Source organism: Lepus europaeus, chromosome 16 (genome assembly GCF_033115175.1).
Source record: "Lepus europaeus isolate LE1 chromosome 16, mLepTim1.pri, whole genome shotgun sequence".
NCBI classification, from domain to species: Eukaryota; Metazoa; Chordata; class Mammalia; order Lagomorpha; family Leporidae; genus Lepus; species Lepus europaeus.
The window spans coordinates 58218973-58239063 of record NC_084842.1 but is presented as its reverse complement, the minus strand read 5'-3'; the positions used below and the strand labels follow the sequence as shown (position 1 = coordinate 58239063).

General features: G+C 44.0%; 1 protein-coding gene across 8 annotated transcripts in view; it reads left to right on the top strand.

Annotated features, from left to right (window-relative positions):
• N4BP2 (NEDD4 binding protein 2) overlaps positions 1-20091 on the top strand; it is a 116690-nt gene that overhangs the window by 8505 nt on the left and 88094 nt on the right. For 6 of the 8 annotated variants that reach the window (XM_062213804.1, XM_062213809.1, XM_062213802.1 and 3 more), the window contains one exon: positions 10670-10766. The gene's annotated coding sequence lies outside the window, so the exon portion shown is untranslated. Of the gene's footprint in view, positions 1-7583; positions 7607-10669; positions 10767-11294; positions 11367-20091 lie in introns of those variants that run through there. The other 2 variants (XM_062213803.1, XM_062213805.1) reach the window with 2 other exon arrangements.

Here is a 20091-nt window from a genome sequence, read left to right as displayed (position 1 = left end):
ACTTGGGGGGGTGAACCAACGGAAGGAAGACCTTTCTCGCTGTCTCTCTCTCTCACTGTCTAACTCTGCCTGTCAAAAAAAAAAAAAAAAAAAAAGAAAAAGTAGGATTAAGTAGAATTTGGTAGGTGGGCTAGGGGCAGGGCATATATGAGGCACAGAGATAAGAAATGGCCTTCCTTGTGAAACAGATACTAAGCTATAGGTGAATAGAGAATACCTAGCCTTGGTCATAGAAATCAGATTAGAGGCTGATGCTATAGCACAGCCAAATAAGCTGCCACCTGCAGTGCCAGCATCCCAAATGGGTGCCAGTTTGGGTCCTGGCTACTCCACTTCTGATCCAATTCCCTGCTGATATGCCTGGGAAAGCAGCAGAAGATTGTTCAAGCGCCTGGGCCCCTGCCATCCATGTGGGAGATCTGGAAGAAACTCCTGGCTCCTGACTTCAGCCTGGCCCAGGTCTGGTTATTGTGACCATTTGGGAAGTGAACCATCAGATGGAAAATCTCTCTCTCTGTCTCTCCTTCTCTCTGTGTGTAATTCTACTTTTCAAATAAATAAATAAGACTTTAACAGAATCAAATTGGAACTTGATCTTGAAAGCAGTAGAGGATCAGTGAAGGATTTTCAAGCTGGACTTCTCAGGCTTGACTATCCAAATGCATTTGTCTCTCAGGCAGTTAACTGTAATGGAGTTTGGGAAAGAATTCTTGGCTGGAGTGACACTTGCAGGTATTGAAGCCCTGAGTTTAGATGTACCTAGAAAAAGTAAGTGGAACAAAAAGTTGGGGACAGAACCCAGGGGAATGGGGCTGGTGCTGTGGTGTAGCAGGTAAAGCTACCGCCTGCAGTGCCGGCATCCCATATGGGTGCTGGTTCTGCACCCGGCTGCTCCACTTCCAATCCAGCTCTCTGCTGTGGCCTGGGAAAGCAGTGGAAGATGGCCCAAGTCCTTGGGCCCCTGTGCCCACATGGGAGACCCAGAAAGACTGGCTCCTGGCTTCAGATTGGTGTAGCTCTGGCTGTTGCGGCCATCTGGGGAGTGAGCCATTGGATGGAAGATCTCTCTCTGCCTCTGCCTCTCTGAAACTCTGACTTTCAAATAAATAAATCAGTCTGGTTTTTTTTTTTTTTTTTTTTTTTTTTTTTTTAAAGAACCCAGAGGAAGCAATGACATTGAAAAAGTGAGCAGAAAAGAAATTCTTCGAAATCGAGCAAGGGTAGCCAGAGAAAAATTACAGTAGCCCTTGTCCACTTACCTGCAGGGCATGTGTTCCAAGACTGCAGATAGTATCCTGTCTATATGCTGTGTTTTTTCTTGTATGAAAGCACTTCAAAAAGTTCATGGAAAATGAAGTTAAAAGATAAAAAATATAAACTGTAATTTTTAACATAAGCTGCATCAAGATCAAGATACTTTTGTAAGTGATGATGCCAGCTATTTAGTCCCTGTTCAAGGAAGCTTGGGTCCTGGGAATGTAACCGTGTTTATATACTTTTTTTTTTTTTTTTACATTATTAATTGAAGAAAATGAGTCTTTAAAGACTTTTGAAGACTACAAAGAAAAATAGTTAAAAAGAGCTGAATCAGCGCTGTAAAGTAGATGCCTAATGATCTCCATCTATACTCTCAAGATTGCACTTGTTTTATGAGAGCAGTGAACAGGTGTGTTGTTGTGGCTAAGGACTCTGGTGAAGCTTTCCTGGGCATTTTTCTGCTAAAGTTTTGGCTGAACTCTTGACACCCTCCATGTAAGTAGATGCTATTGTTCTTTGGCTCTCCAGAAAGTCAGCAAACAAAAGCCTCATGCATCCCAAAAAAACAGTTGCTATTAGAGCTGGCATTTGCACTAGTGGTTAGGACTCTGGTGAGGATGCCCATGTCCCACATTGAAGTGCCTAGATTCAGCTTCCAGCCATTGCTCCTGATTCCAGCCTCCTGCTAAGGTGGACCCTGGGAGGCAGTGATGGTGATGACTCAGGTGATTGGATTCCTGCCATCCACGTGGGAGGTCTGGGTTGGATTCAAGCTGTTTGTGGGCATTCAAGGAGTGAACCAGAAGATGGGATCTTTCTGTTTCTCTATGTCTCTCAAATAAATTTAAAAAATGTAAGTTAAGATGCTGTCTTGAAAGTAAAAGCTATTGCTGTGTGACCTTTGCTCTTGACTAATCCACTTTTGCTTTGACTGGATAACTTCTACTTCTTCGTAGCCATTGCTATGTGCTTTGTTTTCAGGATTGTACTGGTAAAGCCATATATCACCTCCTACTCCAGTTCTTTGAATAAATGTTTTAGGATTTGATCTTATGTATTTAAATTTCCATTGAAAGCGCTTGTCTGCAGGGGATTAGGGCAAAACAGTTTTGTCAGCCATTGAACTGTAATGCTCTACATTAATTTTTTCAGTCAGAATTGTGTAACTTGAACAAATTGAGATGTCTGGTGTTAGCAGTTGTTTGTGTTGTTGATTTTTGGTCTTTGGGGCCAGGTGTTGTGGCATAATAGGTTAAACCATTGCCTGCAATGCAGGCATCCCATATGGGCCCTGGTTTTAGTCCCGGCTATTCCATTTCTGATCTAGCTCCCTGCTACTGCCCCTGGGAAAGCAGCAGCAGATGTTCCAAGCCCTTGGGCCCCTGCACGCATGTGGTACAGGATGAAACTCAGCCTGGCCCATCCCTAGCCATTGCGGCAATTTTGGGAGTGAACCAGCCATGTAACATCAATCTCTGTCTGTCTTTCCCTCTTTCTTTCTGTAACTCAACCTTTCAAATAAATAAAATAAATTTAAAAAAATTGGTCTTCAATTAGGGCACAAACAAGTTTAATTTTTTTCCACAGATGGATGCTATTGCTGACTTTATCTTCAACATTGTATTTTTTTTAAAAAAAGATTTATTTATTTATTTGAAAGTCAGAGTTACGGCCGGCGCTGTGGCTCAACAGGCTAATCTTCCGCCTAGAGGCACCGGCACACCTGGTTCTAGTCCCGGTCGGGGCGCCGGATTCTGTCCCGGTTGCCCCTCTTCCAGGCCAGCTCTCTGCTGTGGCCAGGGAGTGCAGTGGAGGATGGCCCAAGTGCTTGGGCCCTGCACCCCATGGGAGACCAGGATAAGCAACTGGCTCCTGCCTTCGGAACAGCGCGGTGCGCCGGCCGCAGTGCGCCAGCCGCGGCTGCCATTGGAGGGTGAACCAACGGCAAAAGGAAGACCTTTCTCTCTGTCTCTCTCTCTCACTGTCCACTCTGCCTGTCAAAAAAGTTAAAAAAAAAAAACAAAACAAAAAACGAAAGTCAGAGTTACACAAAGAGAGAAGGAGAGGCAGAGAGAGAGCGAGCGAGAGAGAGCGCCTTCCATCTGCTGGTTCACTCCCCAGTTGGCTGCAACGGCCAGAGCTGAGCCGATCTAAAACCAGGAGCCAGGAGCTTCTTCTGGGTCCCCAACGCGGGTGCAGGAGCCCAAGGACTTGGGCCGTCTCCTGTTGCTTTCCCAGGCCATAGCAGAGAGCTGGATTGGAAGTGGAGCAGACAGGACTCGAATCGGCACCCATATGCAGGCAGTGGCTTTACCCACTACACCACAGTGCCGACCCCTCAACATTGCCTTGTCCCTTCTTTTATTTATTTATTTTTAAATATTAATTAATTTATTTGAAAGTCAAGGCAGAGCTACAGAGAGAGAGACAGAGATTATCCATCAGCTGGTTCACTCCTGGCCTCAATGGCTGAAACTGGGCTTATGTGAAGCCAGAAAGGGGGGAGAGGGGAGAGATAGAGAGGAGAGAGAGGTCTTCCATCTGCTGGTTTACTCCTCAAATGGCTGCAATGGCCAGAGCTGGGTCCATCAGAAGCCAGGGCCTTGGAGCTTCTTTTCGGTCTCCCACATGGGTGTAGGAGCCCAAGCACTTTGGCTGTCTTCTGTTGCTGTCCCAGGCCTTTAACAGAGAACTGGATTGGATGTAGATCGGCTGGAAATTGAATCAGCACCCATGTGGGATGCTAGTGCCGCAGGCAGAGGCCCAGCACTGGCCCCTGATCCACTTCCTGCTAATGCATCCTGGGAAACAGCAGTGTGTGCTTGGGACCCTGATACCCATGTGGGAGATGTGGATGGAATTTTGGGCTCCTGGCTTTGACCTGGCCCAGCCCTGGCTATTGGGGGCATTTGGCGAGTGAACCAGCAGATGAAAGATGGAAGATGGAAAATCTCTTTGTCTCTGTCTCTGTCACTTCGCCTTGCAGTAGATGAAGAATAAATGAATAAACGTATGAACTATTTAGTTCTGGAGTTTTCCGTTTAGTATTTTCATTCTGATACTCTTGAGTTTTGGTAACTGAATGTGCAGAGTAAAAGTGTGGATAAGGAAGGACTACTGTAGATGTTGGGAGATGATTGCATTGGGTCAAGCAGTCAATAGAAAGTACAGTGTTGGAGGGCTGGCGCTGTGGCGCAGCGGGTTAATGCCCTGGCTTGAAGCACCGGCATCCCATATGGGTGCTGATTGAAGGCCCGGCTGCTCCATTTCCAATTCAGCTCTCTGCTGTGGCCTGGGAAAGCAGTAGAGCATGGCCCAAGTTCTTGGGCCCCTGCGCCCACGTGGGAGACCCGGAAGAGGCTCCTGGCTTCAAATCGGCAGAGCCCACTGTTGCGGCCAGTTGGCGAGTGAGCCATCGGATGGAAAACCTCTCACTCTCTCTGCCTCTCTTCTCTCTCTGTGACTCTGACTTTGAAATAAATAAATAAATCTAAAAAAAAAGTACAATGTTGGAACAACAAATGTAAACTACGCTTTACTTTAAGAAACTGAAAACAATATAGGAAACATTAGAGGTTTGTTTCGTATGATTTTTTTTTTTTATTTGAGAGGTAGAGTTATAGAAAGTGAGAGGGAGAGACAGAGAGAAAGGTCTTCCTTACGTTGCTTCACCCCCCAAATAGCCGCTACGGCCGGAGCTATGCCGATCCAAAGCCAGGAGCCAGGTGCTTCTTCCTTCTCTCCCACGCGGGTGCAGGTGCCCAAGCACTTGGGCCATCCTTCACTGCCCTCTCGGGCCACAGCAGAGAGCTGGACTGGAAGAGGAGCAACCGGGACTAGAACCCGATGCCCATATGGGATTCCGGCGCCGAAGATGGAGGATTAGCCAAGTGAGCCATGGCGCTGGCCCTGTTTAGTATGATTTAACAACTCTCCTGATCATTATCGATTCTAGGTGCATTGAGAAAATAAAATTTCTAGATAATTCTTCCAATGTAGGGAATCGAATATCTTAGAAATTTTTTAAAAAGATGTATTTATTTATTTATTTGAAAGTTAGAGTTACAGAGAGAGAGAATGAGAGACAGAGCTTCCATCTGCTGGTTCACTCCCCAAATGGCCATAACACTCAGGGCTGGGCCAGGCCAAAGCCAAGAGCCAGGAGCTTCTTCTGGGACTCCTATGTGAGTGCAGGGACTCAAGTACTTGAAACCTCTTCCACTGCTTTCCCAGGCACAGTAGTAGGGAGCTGGATTGGAAGTGGAGTAACTGGGTGTCGAATCGGTACCCCTGGGTATGCCGGTGCCACAGGCAGGGACTTTACCCACAATGCCATTCCCATGTCTTATATATATATATATATATATATTTTTTTTTTTTTTTTCTTAATTTGACAGAGTTAGAGAGAGAGAGAAAGGTCTTCCTTCCGTTGGTTCACCCCCCCAAATGGCCGCTACGGCCGGCGCACTGCGCCGAAGCCAGGAGCCAGGTGCTTCCTCCTGGTCTCCCATGCGGGTGCAGGGCCCAAGCACTTGGGCCATCCTCCACTGCCTTCCCCGGCCACAGCAGAAAGCTGAAGAGGTGCCACCGGGACTAGAACCCTGAGCCCATATGGGATGCTGGCGCCGCAGGCGGAGGATTAACCAAGTGAGCCATGGTGCCGGTCCCCATGTCTTAGAATTTTTAAAGACAGAAAGGAGAGAGTAGAAGATTTCTTGGTGCATGGTGTTTGGGAGGAAGGAAGTGGATGAATAGGGCAAATGGATATTATACTTGCTTATGCACAATGAGTTATTGGGGAGTTCAGGTACCTGGTAGATAATTTTTTAAAAATTTATTTGAAAGGTAGAGTTGCAGACTGTGAGAGGGAGAGACAGAGAGAAAGGTCTTTCATCTGCTGGTTCACTTCCCAGATGGCCGCAACGGCTGGAGCTGTGTCGATCCAAACCTGGTTCACTCCCTAAATGGCCGGGTCTCCCATGCTTGTGCAGGGGCCTAAGGACTTGGACCATCTTCTACTGCTTTCCCAGGCCATAGCAGAGAGCTGGATCAGAAGAGGAGCAGTCCGGAGTAGAACCGGTGCCCATATGGGATGCTGACACTGCTGGTGGAGGATTAACCTACTGCACCACAGCACTGGCCCCGAGAATTTTACACATAGTTTCAGAAGCTATCCATTTCCAGTAAAGCTATTTTGTCAGGGACACAGAGTCGATGACTGTGTTGCTGTAATCACATTCAGTTCATTTCCCAGGATTTCTGTTTGTCATTGTCTTTTTTGTTCTATTTCATCTGTTTATTTATATATTTCTTTATTTAAGGACAGAGTGTGGAAGAGGGAGACAGATATTCTACCTGTGATTCACTCCTCAAATACTTGTAATGGCCTTGGCAAGTCCAGGCTGAAGCCAGGAGCTATAAACTCTGTCCAGGTCTCTCCTGTGGGTAGCAAGGACCTAAGTACTTGACCTGCTGCCTCCCAGAGTGCACATAAGCATTAATGTTGGAATTGGAATGAAGGTGGAAGTTGGTCTAGACACTCTGATGTGGAGTGCAGGCATCCCAAGCAGTGACTTACAGTGCACCACAACACCTGTCCCAGTTTTTCTTGTTTTTTTTTTTTTTTTTGTTTGTTTGTTTGTTTGTTTTTTAGTATAGTCCTGTCTTTCCTACCCACTTACTTCCTTCTCTGCCTTCTTTCCTCTTCCATGTCAGCTTACAAGCCCTGAGATTTTATTGCATTTTGCATGACTGATTGTTTATTCAAGGTGTAGTAAAACTTCTTCCTTAGTGTGTTATAAACTGTTAGTTAAATCCAAAGGTATAAGTTGACTCAGCTTAAACAAAAAAAAGATTACTTTTTTAAAAAAAGATTTATTTATTTATTTGAAAGGCAGAGTTACAGAGGAGAGAGAGAGAGAGAAGGAGACAGGTCTTCTATCCGCTGGTTTCACTCCTCAAATGGCCGCAATGGCTAGAGTTGGGCCGATCTGAAGCCAGGAGCCAGGAGCTTCTTCCAGGTCTCTGATGTGGATGCTGAGGCCCAAGGACTTGGGCCATCTTCCACTGCTTTCCCAGGCCATAACAGAGAGCTGGATCAGAAGTGGAGCAGCCAGGACTTGAACCGGTGTTCATGTAGGATGCCAGCACTACAGACAGCGTCTTTACCTGATAAGCCACAGTGTTGGCCCTGGAAGATTACTTCATATTGTAAGAATGTTGAAAAACATAGAATGTCTAATTCTGCTGTTTTGATCATCAAGCTAAGGTAGCGACAGCCCATCATTTCATTGTGAAGTCATTTTTTTCTTTTTGTTTCCATCTAGTGGGATGTTGCTTTTGACATCAGGTAATTTCTATCAACTTTTCGCTTAATGATTTTAGCATTTTCCTGATGTATTGTTATTTTGTTGTGACGTTAAAATGAGTGATAAAAAGTAAAATTATCATACACTTTTGCTTTTTTTTTTCTCTTTTCGTTTTTAGTTTCAATCTTCTCTCTCTCTTTTTTTTTTGACAGGCAGAGTTAGACAGTGAAAGAGAGAGAGAGAGAGAGAGAGAGAGAGAAAGGTCTTCCTTTTCCGTTGGTTCACCCCCGAAATGGCCACTACGACCGGTGTGCTGTGGCTGGCGTGCTGCGCTGATCCAAAGCCAGGAGCCAGGTGCTTCCTCCTGGTCTCCCATGCAGGTGTAGGGCCCAAGGACCTCGGCCATCCTCCACTGCCTCCCCTGGCCACAGTAGAGAGCTGGACTGGAAGAGAAGCAACCGGGACAGAATCCGGTGCCCCAACTGGGAGTATAACCTGGGTGCCGGCGCCGCAGGTGGAGGATTAGCCTAGTGAGCTGTGGCCCTGGCCAGTTTCAATCTTCTCTTGTACAGATGAAAGGATCACAGACCAGATGGGTCCTGGGGGTTAGGGATAGGCTGAGCCGTGGGTTGCTGAGCCAGGGTGGGAGGAGCAAGAGGAGAAGAGAGGCTGGGGGTTTGGCTGATAGTGGACCAAAGGGGGTTCTTGAAGTACCAATACCTGGTTTAAGGAATAGGACAATTCTAACAAAGCAAGACCAACATACATGCACACACACACACACATACACATCATGTGATTTTTTTCCCCCCCTTTTCATCCATGATTCTCAGTCAGATATTTATGAATAATGTTCTTTCTTTCTTTTTTTAAAATGATTTATTTTATTTATTTGAACGGCATACTTACAGAGAGGGAGAGGGAGAGACAGAGAGAGGGAGAAGTCTTCCATCTGATGGTTCATTCTCCAAATGACTGAAAGCCAGGAGCCAGAAGGTTCATCTGGGTTTCCCATGTGTTTGTAGGGGCTCAAGCACTTGGGCTGTCCTCTGCTGCTTTCCTAGGTGCATTAGCAGGGAGCTGGATTGGAAGTAGAGCAGCCTGGACTCCTAGCTGGTGCTCATATGGGATGCCAGTGCTGCAGGCAGCAGCTTAACCTGCTATGCCGCAGTGCTAGCCTCTCTATTATTTCTTTTAAATTTGGTAGTTAGCTGCCTCTGTAGAGACAAGGTTTTCCATAACAACCAGGCTAGTCTTTACAGTTTTCTTATTTAAACTTTATTTTTTTCCCTAAGGACTATTCCCAATTTATATTCAATTGGATCAACCGCAGAAAGAAGCTACAACAATCCTATTTAGACAACTCTGCTTTACTTGATTTACTGGTTTAGTGGCTTTTTCCCCCCCTTCAATTTATCTGAAAGGCAGAGGGACAGACGGAAAGAGAGGAAGCGATCTTCCATCCCAAATGGCCACAAGGGTCATGACTGGGCCAGGCCGAAGCCAGAAGCCAGGAATTCCATCTGGATCTTCTACGTGAGTGGTGGGAGCCCAGGTATTTGGGCAGTCCTCAGCTGCTTTCCCAGGTGGATTAGCAAGGAGCAGGATTGGAAGCTGAGCAGCTGGGGTTGGAACCTGCACTCAGATATAGGATGCTATTGTAGCAAGTAGTGACTTAATCTTCTGTGCCACAATACTGGCCCAGACTGCGGCTGTTTTTTTTTTTTTTAAATAATTTTATTTATTTATTTAGACAGGCAGAGTGGATAGTGAGAGAGAGAGAGACAGAGAGAAAGGTCTTCCTTCGCGCTGATCCAAAGCCAGGAGCCAGGTGCTTCTCCTGGTCTCCCATACGGGTGCAGGGCCCATGAACTTGGGCCATCCTCCACTGCCTTCCCGGGCCACAGCAGAGAGCTGGCCTGAAGAGGGGCAACCGGGACAGAATCCGATGCCCCGACCGGGACTAGAACCCGGTGTGCCGGCGCCGCAAGGCGGAGGATTAGCCTGTTAAGCCACGGCGCCGGCACCAGTTTTTTTTTTTTTTTTTTAATATTTTTTTTAATAGAAAGCTTTTATTTAATAAATATAAATTTTGTTAAGTACAACTTTTGGATTATAGTGGTTCTTCCATCCATACCCGCCCTCCCACCCCCAAACCATCCCATCTCCTACTCCTTCTCCCATCCTATTCTTCATTAAGATTCATTTTTAATTATCTTTATATACAGAAGATCAACTCTATACTAAGTAAAGATTCAACAGTTTGCACCCACACAGACACACAAAGTATAAAGTACTGTTTGAAGACTAGTTTTACCGTCAATTTTCATAGTACAACACATCACGGACAGAGGTCCTATATGGGGAGCTAGTGTACAGTGTCTCCTGTTGTTGATTTAACAATGACACTCTTATTTAAGATGTCAGTGATCACCCGAGGCTCTTGTCATGAATTGCCTATTTAAGATGTCAGTGATCACCCGAGGCTCTTGTCATGAGTAGCCAAGGCTATGGAAGCCTTTTGAGTTCGCCAACTCCGATCTTATTTAGACAAGGTCATAGTCAAAGTGGAAGTTCTCTCCTCCCTTCAGAGAAAGGTACCTCCTTCTTTGATGGCCCCTTCTTTCCACCAGGATCTCACAGAGATATTTCATTTAGATCCTGTCTTGGCTTTCCATGCCTGAAATGCTCTCCTGGGCTTTTTAGCCAGATCTGAATGCCTTTAGGGCTAATTCTGAGGCCAGAGTGCTTTTTAGGGCATTTGTCACTCTATGAGTCTGCTGTGTATTCTGCTTCCCATGTTGGATCATTCTCTCCTTTTTAATTCTATCAATTATTATTAGCAGACACTTGGTCTTATTTATGTGATTAGGGCTGTTTTTTAATCTGGAAGTAGTGTTAAAATGCAGAGTGAGTGCTTAATTCTTTTGTCTAACTATTTTCAGAGTGTGATAGTTGCCTCCAGGTCTTGTTTTTTTTGTGGTTTTCTTTTTGGAATACTTTGTGTGTTTATATTACAAATGTTCCATTTATTTTGGATTCTACGTTAATTTAGGATAATAATTTGATACAAGCATGCCTTTAATATATGTTTTATTTTATAGTAAGAAGACATGTTGGATAGTAGAAAGAATTGCCGAGTTTGTGGATATCAACCGTGGCCTTACTAAGCACGTTAATAGCATCAATGCCAGACAGACGGTAAGTATTAACGCTGTAAAGTATAACATTTTACACATATATTTTCAAGTTTTTATTTACATATTGGAGTGAATTAAAAGCTTTCATGAGAGGGACTTGTGCTGCTGTCTAGCAGGTAAAAGCTGCTGCTTGCAGTGCCAGCATCCATAAGGGCGCTGGTTTGAGACCCGGCTGCTCCACTTCTTATCCAGCTCTCTGCTATGGCCTGGGAAAGCAGTAGAAGATGGCTCAAGTGCTTGGGTCCCTGCACCGCATGGGAGACCCAGAAGAAGCTCCTGGCTCTTGGCTTCGGATTGGCCTAGCTCCAGCCATTGCAGCTATTTGAGGAGTGAACCAGCAGATGGAAAATCTCTCTGCCTTTCCCTTTGCCTCTCTCTAACTCTGCCTTTCAAATAAATAAATACATCTAAAAAAAAAAAAAAAGCTTTAATGTGAAGAAAAATGTAATCATGGATTTTGTTATTATAATTTCTTTTTTTTTGACAGGCAGAGTTAGACAGTGAGAGAGAAAGACAGAGAGAAAGGTCTTCCTCCTGTTGGTTCACCCCCGAAATGGCCGCTACTGCTGACTCTCTGTGCCCATCCGAAGCCAGGAGCCAGGTGCTTTCTCCTGATCTCCCATGCAGGTGCAGGGCCCAAGCACTTGGGCCATCCTCCACTGCCCTCCCAGGCCACAGCAGAGATCTGGACTGGAAGAGGAGCAACTGGGACAGAATCCGGCACCCCAGTTGGGACTAGAACCCAGGGTGCTGGCACCACAGGCAGAGGATTAGCCAAGTGAGCCGCAGTGCCGGCCTTGTTATTGTAATTTCTAAAACAGTTTATGGCTTAGAAATTATGGTGGTAAAAAACATGTTGATTCAGAAGATTCATAGAACTGTATTGTAGTACCAATTTTCCCATTTAATGAGTGTTTCTCTACTTCTAAAATGTTATTTTTTGAGGTGGGTGTTGTGGTTCAATGGGTTAAGCTACTGTTTGTGATGATTGCTTCCTAAATTGGAGTGCTTGAGATTGATTCCAACTTCTGCTTCTGAACCAGCTTCCTGCTAACATCCCTGGGAGGCAGTAAATGATGGCCCAAGTGCTTCAGAGTAGCTGGGATGCTAACTAGCACTCTGGAATGGGATGCGGGGGTTCTAAGAGACAACTTTCCCTGCTGTACCACAATTCCATCCCTATATTTTGGTAAAGCTGGTAAGACTCACATATTAAAAAAAGAAATTCAAGTGAGAAATGCTACTGCTTTTGTTTTTAATTTTATTTTTTTATTTATTTTCCCCCCAAAGAAACCTTTTATTTAAGGAATACAGACTTTATGCATTTCATAAGTACAACTTTAGGAATATAGCGATTCTTCCTACCATACCTGCCTTCCAACCCATTCTCCCCCCTCTTCCTCTTCCCTCTCACATTCCCATTCTCCACTAAAATCCATTTTTGATTAACTTTATACACAGAAGACCAGCTCTGTACTAAGTAAAGAGTTTAACAATTTGCACAGAAAAAAAACCCAAAAATCAAATAATAAAACAAAAGAAACTTGTTCCTCAACAGTCGAGACAAGAGCTGTTAAAAGCCATTGCATCTTGAAGTTAATTTCACTTTTTCTTTTTTTTAGAAACTTAATTACCTTTAAAGAAGCACCCAAGAATGATACATGCTTTGCAAACACTTAGACATAATTATAATACAACTCTTTGAGGACAGAGGTTCAGCATGGGCTAGTTAGTGCCACAGTGACTCTTGTGTATTTAACAACACTCTTACGTATGACATCCTTGACCACCCGAGGCTCTTGAGCTGCCTAGGCTATGGAAGCCTTTTGAATCCACAAACTCTGTCAGTATTTAGACAAGGCCATAAGCAAAGTAAAAGTTCTCTCCTCCCATCAGAGAAAAGTACCTCCTTCTTTGATGATCGTTTCTTTCCACTTGGGTCTGACCCACTGAGGTCCTTTATGTAGGACATTTTTTGCCACAAGTCTTGCCTTTCCATGCCTGAAATGCTCTCATAGGCTTTTCAGCCAGACCAGAATGCCTTAAGGGCTGATTCTGAGATCAGAGTGCTATTTACAGTGATTGTCATTCTGTGTGTGAGTCTGCTCTGTGGACTGCTTCCCATGTTTGAGCATTCAGTCCTTTTTAATTCTGTCTATTATTATTACCAAACCCTTAATCCTATCCATATGATCACTTTAACACTTAAGATGGTATTTTTATCACTTAGCTTAAAGGGATTTGGGGCCCCAAAGCAAGTTTTTAAACTGTATCCTTAGAAGTAAGTCTGTAGGAATCTATGCAGAACTATCTAGCTTTACAGTTACAAACTTCATACACTTCATGGTGATTCTCCCCACCATGCTGACCCTCCCACCCATACTCCCAACCCCTCGTTCTCCTCCTTCTCTTATTCCCAGTCTTATTTTTTACTGAGATCTATTTTCTTTTTTCCTTTTTTTTTAATTTTTAAAAAAAAATTTAAATTTTTTTAAAATTTATTTGAGAGGTAGAGTTATAGATAGTGAGAGGGAGAGATAGAGAGAAAGGTCTTCCTTCCATTGGTTCACTCCCTAAATGGCCACAATGGCTGGAGCCGTGCTGATTCAAAGCCAGCAGCCAGGTGCTTCTTCTGGGTCTCCCACATGGATGCAGGGGCCCCAGGACTTGGGCCATCTTCTACTGCTTTCCCAAGCCACAGCAGAGAGCTGGATTGGAAGAGGAGAAGCCGGGACAAGAACTGGTGCCCATATGGGATGCCGGCACCGCGGGTGGAGGATTAACCTACTGCATCATGGTGCCGCCCCCTGAGATCTATTTTCAATTGACTTTATACACATATTATTAACTCTAGGTTAAGTAAAGAGTTCAACAGGTAGTATGAAGAAAAAAATAAAGTGTTCCTCAGCAGTCAAGACAAAGGCTGTTCAAGTCATTGCTTCTCAAAGTGTCAATTTTACTTCTACAGATCGCCTTTTAGGTGTTTTCTATTGTCACAGGTCAGAGAGAACAAGTTGTATTTGTCTCTTTGGGAGTGGATTATTTCACTAAGTATGATGTTTTCCAGGTTCATCCATTTTGTTGCAAATGACCAGATTTCTTTTTTTTTTTTTCTAACTGCTTTGTAGTATTCCATAGTGTACGTGACCCATAATTTCTTTATCCATTCTTCAGTTGATGGACACTTAGGCTGATTCCATGTCTTAGCTGTTATGAATTGAGCTGCAATAAACATGGGGGTTTGGATAACTCTTCTATTTGCTGATTTCATTTCCCTTGGGTAAATTCTAGGGAGTGGGATGGCTGGGTCATAAGGTAGGACTCAGATATCTGAGGTATCTCCCTACTGTCTTCCATTGTGGCTTTACCAATTTACATTCTCCCCAACAGTAGATTAGGATATCTTTTTCCCTATATCCTTGCTAGTATTTGTTGTTTGTTGATTTTTGTATGAAAGCCATTCAAATTGGGGTGAGGTGAAACCTCAATGTGGTTTTGATTTACATTTTCCTGATGGCTGGTGATCCTGAACATTTTTTCCTGTGTCTGTTGGCCATTTGGATTTCCTCTTTGAAAAATGTCGTTTGCCCGTTTCTTCACTGGGTTGTTTGTTTTCTTGTTATTGAGTTTCTTGATCTCTTTATATATTCTGGTTATTAATCCTTTAACAGTTGTGTAGTTTGCCTATAATTTCTTCCATTCTGCCAGTTGCCTCTTCACTTTCCCGTTTTTTTTTTTTTTGCAGTACAGAAGCTTCTCAGTTTGATGTAATCCCATGTGTTAATTTTGGCTTTGAGTTAGTTCTTCATTAAATGTCTTGTAGAATTCAGCACTGAATCCATCTGGTCTAGGGCTTTTCTTTGTTTGGAGGGTCTTTATTACCGATTCAATTTCTGCCTTGGTTACATGTCTGTTTAGGTTTTCTATGTCTTTATGGCTCAGTTTATGTGGATTGTTTGTGTCCAGGAATCTATCCATTTCTTCCAGGTTTCTCAGTTTGTTGGCATACAGCTTTTTGTAGTAATTTCTGGTGATTCTTTTTTATTTCTGTGGTGTCTGTTGTTACATTTTCTTATTCATCTCCAATTTTATCAATTTAGTTCTCCTTTTTTCAGTTAGTTGGGCCAATGGTGTGTCAGTTTTAATTTATTTTTTCAAAAAACCAACTCTTCAAATTGCTAATCTTTTTTTTTGTTTGTTTTAATTTTGTTGTTTTCTTCTCTAATTTTAATTATTTATTTTCTCCTACTAGTTCTGTGTTTGGTTTGTTGCTGTTTTTCTCTATCCTTGAGATGGCATTGATAGCTCATTTATTTGATGACATTCCAATTTCTTGATGTGGGCACCAATTGCTATAAACTTTCTTTTTTTTTTTTTTTTTGACAGGCAGAGTGGACAGTGAGAGAGAGACAGAGAGAAAGGTCTTCCTTTTTGGCGTTGGTTCACCCTCCAATGGCCGCCGCGGTAGGCGTGCTGCGGCCGGCGCACCGCGCTGATCTGATGGCAGGAGCCAGGTGCTTCTCCTGGTCTCCCATGGAGTGCAGGGCCCAAGCACTTGGGCCATCCTCCACTGCCTTCCCGGGCCACAGCAGAGAGCTGGCCTGGAAGAGGGGCAACCGGGACAGAATCTGGCGCCCCGACCGGGACTAGAACCCGGTGTGCCGGCGCCGCAAGGCGGAGGATTAGCCTGTTAAGCCACGGCGCCGGCCTACCAGCTCCTTTTTTGATTTCTTTTAGCTTGGAATATCTTTTTCCATCCTTTCACTTTCAGTCTGTATGCATCTTTGTGGATAAAATGTGTTTCTTGTAGGCAGCACTTAGATGAGTTTTGTTTTTTAATCCATTCAGCCAGTCTGTGTCTTTTAACTGGAGAACTAAGACTGTTTACATTCAGAGTGACTATTGATGAGTATTGACTTTGCTCTGCCATTTTTCCATAAATACTCCTTTTTTTTTTTTTTACTTTGGATTTCCTTTGTACTCTCATTGGGAGATTTTTTCCTTTATCTTCTTTCATAGTGATAACCATGTTTCTGCATTTCTGTGTGCAGCACTTCCTTAAGCATCTTTTGCAAGGCTGGGTGAGTGTTCTCAAATTCTTTCAGTTTCTATTTGTTTTGGATATCTTTATTTCACCTTCATTCATAAATGAGAACTTTGCAGATTACTGTATTCTGGGTTGACAGTTTTTTTCTCCTAAGACTTGAACTATATCTTGCCATTCTCTCCTAGCCTGTAGAGTTTCTAATGAGAAGTCTGCTGTGAGTCTAATTGGAGGTTCTCTGAAAGTAATCTTGTGTTTCTCTAGTGCACATTTTATAATCTTTTCTTTATGTTTTACTGTGGAGAGTTTGATTACAGTATGTTGTGGTAAGATCTATTCTGGTCATGTCTATTAGGAGTTCTTTGTGTTTCCTGTACTTGGATGTTCCTTCCTTTCTCCAAATTAGGCAACTTTTCTGTTATTATTTCACTATAAAGGCCTTCTAATTCTTTCTCTCTTTCCATGCTTTCAGGAATTCCTAGAATCCATATGTTGGGTCATTTGATAGTATCCTGTAGATTTCTAACCGTGTTTTTAGTTTTCTTATTTCCTTTTCTTGTTTTTTTGTTTGGCTATATAATTTCCCACGATTTGTCTTCTAAGTCAAATATTTCTTCTGTTTTCACTGATTCAGTTATTAAGGCTTTCCAATGCATTTTTAATTTATTCTATTAAATTCTTCATTTCTAAGATTTCATTTTCCTTTCTCTTTAAGATCTCAATTTTATGTGTGACATTTTCTTTCATGTCATGTATGGATTTCGTTAGTTCATGCATTTGCTTCTGATTACTTCTGTGTAATGTTATGATCAGTTTTTTGAATTCCATTTCTTCAAAATCTTCATCTTCACAATCTAATATTGAAGTGTATTCTTTTGGGGGCATCTTGTTGTTTTCCTTATTCTTGTTTATTTAATTGGTGTGTTTATTATTTGGTGTTTGTGGAGATACTTGTTGGTTTCTTTGTGTGTTTTTGTTGTTGTTTTTTGCTGTGGCAGCTTTTTTCTTTGGACTATGTGTAGATTAGTGGAATGTCTTCTTTCAGGGAATACCTAGAGGCTTGTGGTGGGTGTGGCCAGGGAGCTCTGTTCAATGCCCCAGGGTGAAAGGAATGTTAAGGTGATACCGAGGTTGGGCATGGTAAATCTCTCTCTCTCTCTCTCTCTCTCTTTTTTTTAATCTGAGGGGAGGTTTTTCAGTTCTGTTAGTATAGACTCAGCTCATTTCCTCTCCTCAAAGGAGACAGTGCCTGGACACTAGCCCCAGTGGGTATAATATTCATCCACACTATCACAAGGAGCACACAAAGGATCTATGCAGTCCTTGGTAGAAGCAGATTCTTCATCAGTGTGTCTCACAAGGGAACCAGGGAGCCCTGAGGGTGTGGAGTCTCCCACAGTGACTGCCCAAAGTCTCAGCCACACCCTGAGCCTTCCCACACATCCTCAGTGTTTTCAAGGCCCCACAGTCTTAGTGTTTTCCCAGTCCTGACACACAAGCCTCCCACAGTCATGAACACCCAGCCCCCCTTCATTTCTCCTTACTAGACTCAGGATTCTCAGCTCAGCTGGTTGCTGGGTGTGGACGTGAGGTGGTGTAGCTGTTATGTGTGTCCAAAATGGCACCTGCTCTCTATCAGCTTGTTACAGGATGCTGTGACAGGGTGATCAGGGAGAGAGAAATGTGCCCCTCCCCCCCTTTTTTCTCCTCTAGTTTGGCAAGGACAATATCCCCCACAGGGTTCCAAGCTGGTTTCCCTCCAGGCTTTTTCTGCAGCTTTATCGCTAGTGGCTTGGGCTGCTACAGTCTGATCTCACTTCTCTCCAAAGCTGGTGTGGAGGCTCTCGGCTGCTGGGGTCCTGATTTGTGCAGGCTCACACCCTCCCCGCAGGTGAACTGTGTCCCTCTAATTTGCGTGGCGTTTCCTCTGCCGTTTTCTCCCTAACTGTTCCCTGAGACTGCACTCTCTCCACTATTTTACAACTATCTTCTCCTAGACTGGAGTGGTAAGCTCTCTCCCTATTCCACCATCTTCACCTCCATCGCTGTTGCCTTTGACTCAGATATCATTGGTGGAGGTGATGAGAAATGCTTGGATTATAAATGTATTTTGAATGTAAAACTAGCAGATTTGCCTAATTATTTGAGATATGAGCAAAAGAGGAGGTTTTTGGCTTTAGCATCTGGAAATTGCCATTAATTGAGTTTGTGGAGACTTTAGTTAGGACAGCCACGTAGTGGAGAGTAAGTTTTAAAAATAATTAATTTAGTTGAAAGGCAGAGTGATGGCTGGCACTGCGGCTCACTTGGCTAATCCTCTGCCTGTGGCGCCGGTACCCGGGGTTCTAGTTCCGGTTGGGGTGCCGGATTCTGTCCCGGTTGCTCCTCTTCCAGGCCAGCTCTCTGCTGTGGCCTGGGAAGGCAGTGGAGGATGGCCCAAGTGCTTGGGCCCTGCACCTGCATGGGAGACCAGGAGGAAGCACCTGGCTCCTGGCTTTGGATGGACACTGCGCGCCTACCGTAGTGGCCATTTAGGGGGGTGAACCAACGGAGGGAAGACCCTTCTCTCTCTCTCTCTCTCTCTCTCACTGTCTAACTCTGCCTGTAAAACAAAAAAGAAAGGCAGAGTGACACAGAGAGAAAGAGATCTTCCATTCACTGATTCACTTCCCAAATGCCTGCAACAGCCAGGGCTGGTGAAGCTTGAAGCCAGCATTCCATCTATATCTCCCACATGGGTGTCAGAAACCCAGTTCTTGGGCCATTATATGCTGCATCTGAAATGCATAAATAGGAAGCTGGAATTGGAAGCAAAGTAGCCAGGATTCAGTACTTTTTTTTTTTTTTTTTTTGACAGGCAGAGTTAGAGAGAGAGAGAGAGAGAGAAAGAGAAAGAGAAAGGTCTTCCTTCCGTTTGTTCACCCCCCAAATGGCCACTACTGCCGTCGCGCTGCGCTGATCTGAAGCCAGGAGCCAGGTGCTTCCTCCTGGTCTCCCATGCAGGTGCAGAGCCCAAGCACTTGGGCCATCCTCCACTGCCTTCCCGGAACACAGCAGAGAGCTGGACTGGAAGAGGAGCAGCTGGGACAGAATCCGGTGCCCCAACCGGGACTAGAACCTGGGATACTGGCGCCGCAGGCGGAAGATTAGCCTAGTGAGCAGCAGCGCTGGTCTAGGATTCAGTACTCTAAAATAGGATGTAGGCACCTCTAGTTGTGGCTTAATGTATTGTGCGTAATGCTTGCCTCAGGCTACTTTTACATGTGTCTCCCACAAGGGGGCAGGGGCCCCAGCACTTGGGCCATCTTATACTGCTTTCCCAGGCCATAGCAGAGAGCTGGATCGAAAGTGGAGCATCTGGGACTAGAACCAACACCCATATGGAAGGCTGGCACTGCAGGCGGCAGCTTTATCCACTACACGACAGCGCTGGTCCCTTAATATTTTGTTTAGGAGCATTGCATCTATTTTCATGACTAATATGAGCCTGTACTTTTTTCTTTTAATTCCTGTGTACAGTTTTGGTATCAGGATCAGGCTGGCTTCATAAAGTGAGTTGGGAAATGTTTTCTCTTTTTCTATTCTGTGATAGTTTGTTTAGTGGTTTTCATCATGAGATTTTTTTTTTAAGATTTATTTATTTATTTGAAAGATAGAGTGAAATAAAGAGAAGGAAAGACAGACACACAGTCCTCCATCTGCTGCCCTGTTCCCCAAATGGCCGCAATGGCTGAGGCTGGGCCAGGCCGAAGCCAGGAGCCTGGAACTTCTTCCTGGTCTCCCTCGTGGGTTCAGGGGCCCAAGAATTTGGGCCCTCTCTGCTGCCTTCTCAGGCCATTAGCAGAGAGCTAGATGGAAAGGAGCAGCAGGTCTTGAAAAGACACTCATATGGGATGCTGGCACCTCAGGTGGAGGCTTAACCTGCCACGCCGCAGTGCTGGCCCCTCTGTTTTACTGAGATAAGCATTTACATGTATGGGGTTACTTCAAGTGGTATATGGAAAAATGGAATGGTATGATAAGTTTATTTTGAAGCAAAAAAAATGCAAAGTCATAGTTTGTTGTTTTTAATAGTAACACATTTCTGTAAGCTTTTTGAAGGCTCCTGTATGCATGAATTTTGCAAGTTTTTTGCACCAATATAAACCTCTCTTTTAACTTCATATTCCATGAGTATGAATCCCTCATATTGTCTTCTTTACAAGACTTTAGTTGTATCCTACATGTGAATATATAAAATTTTTATTTAGTTCAAAATATTTTCTAACCAACATTGTGAATT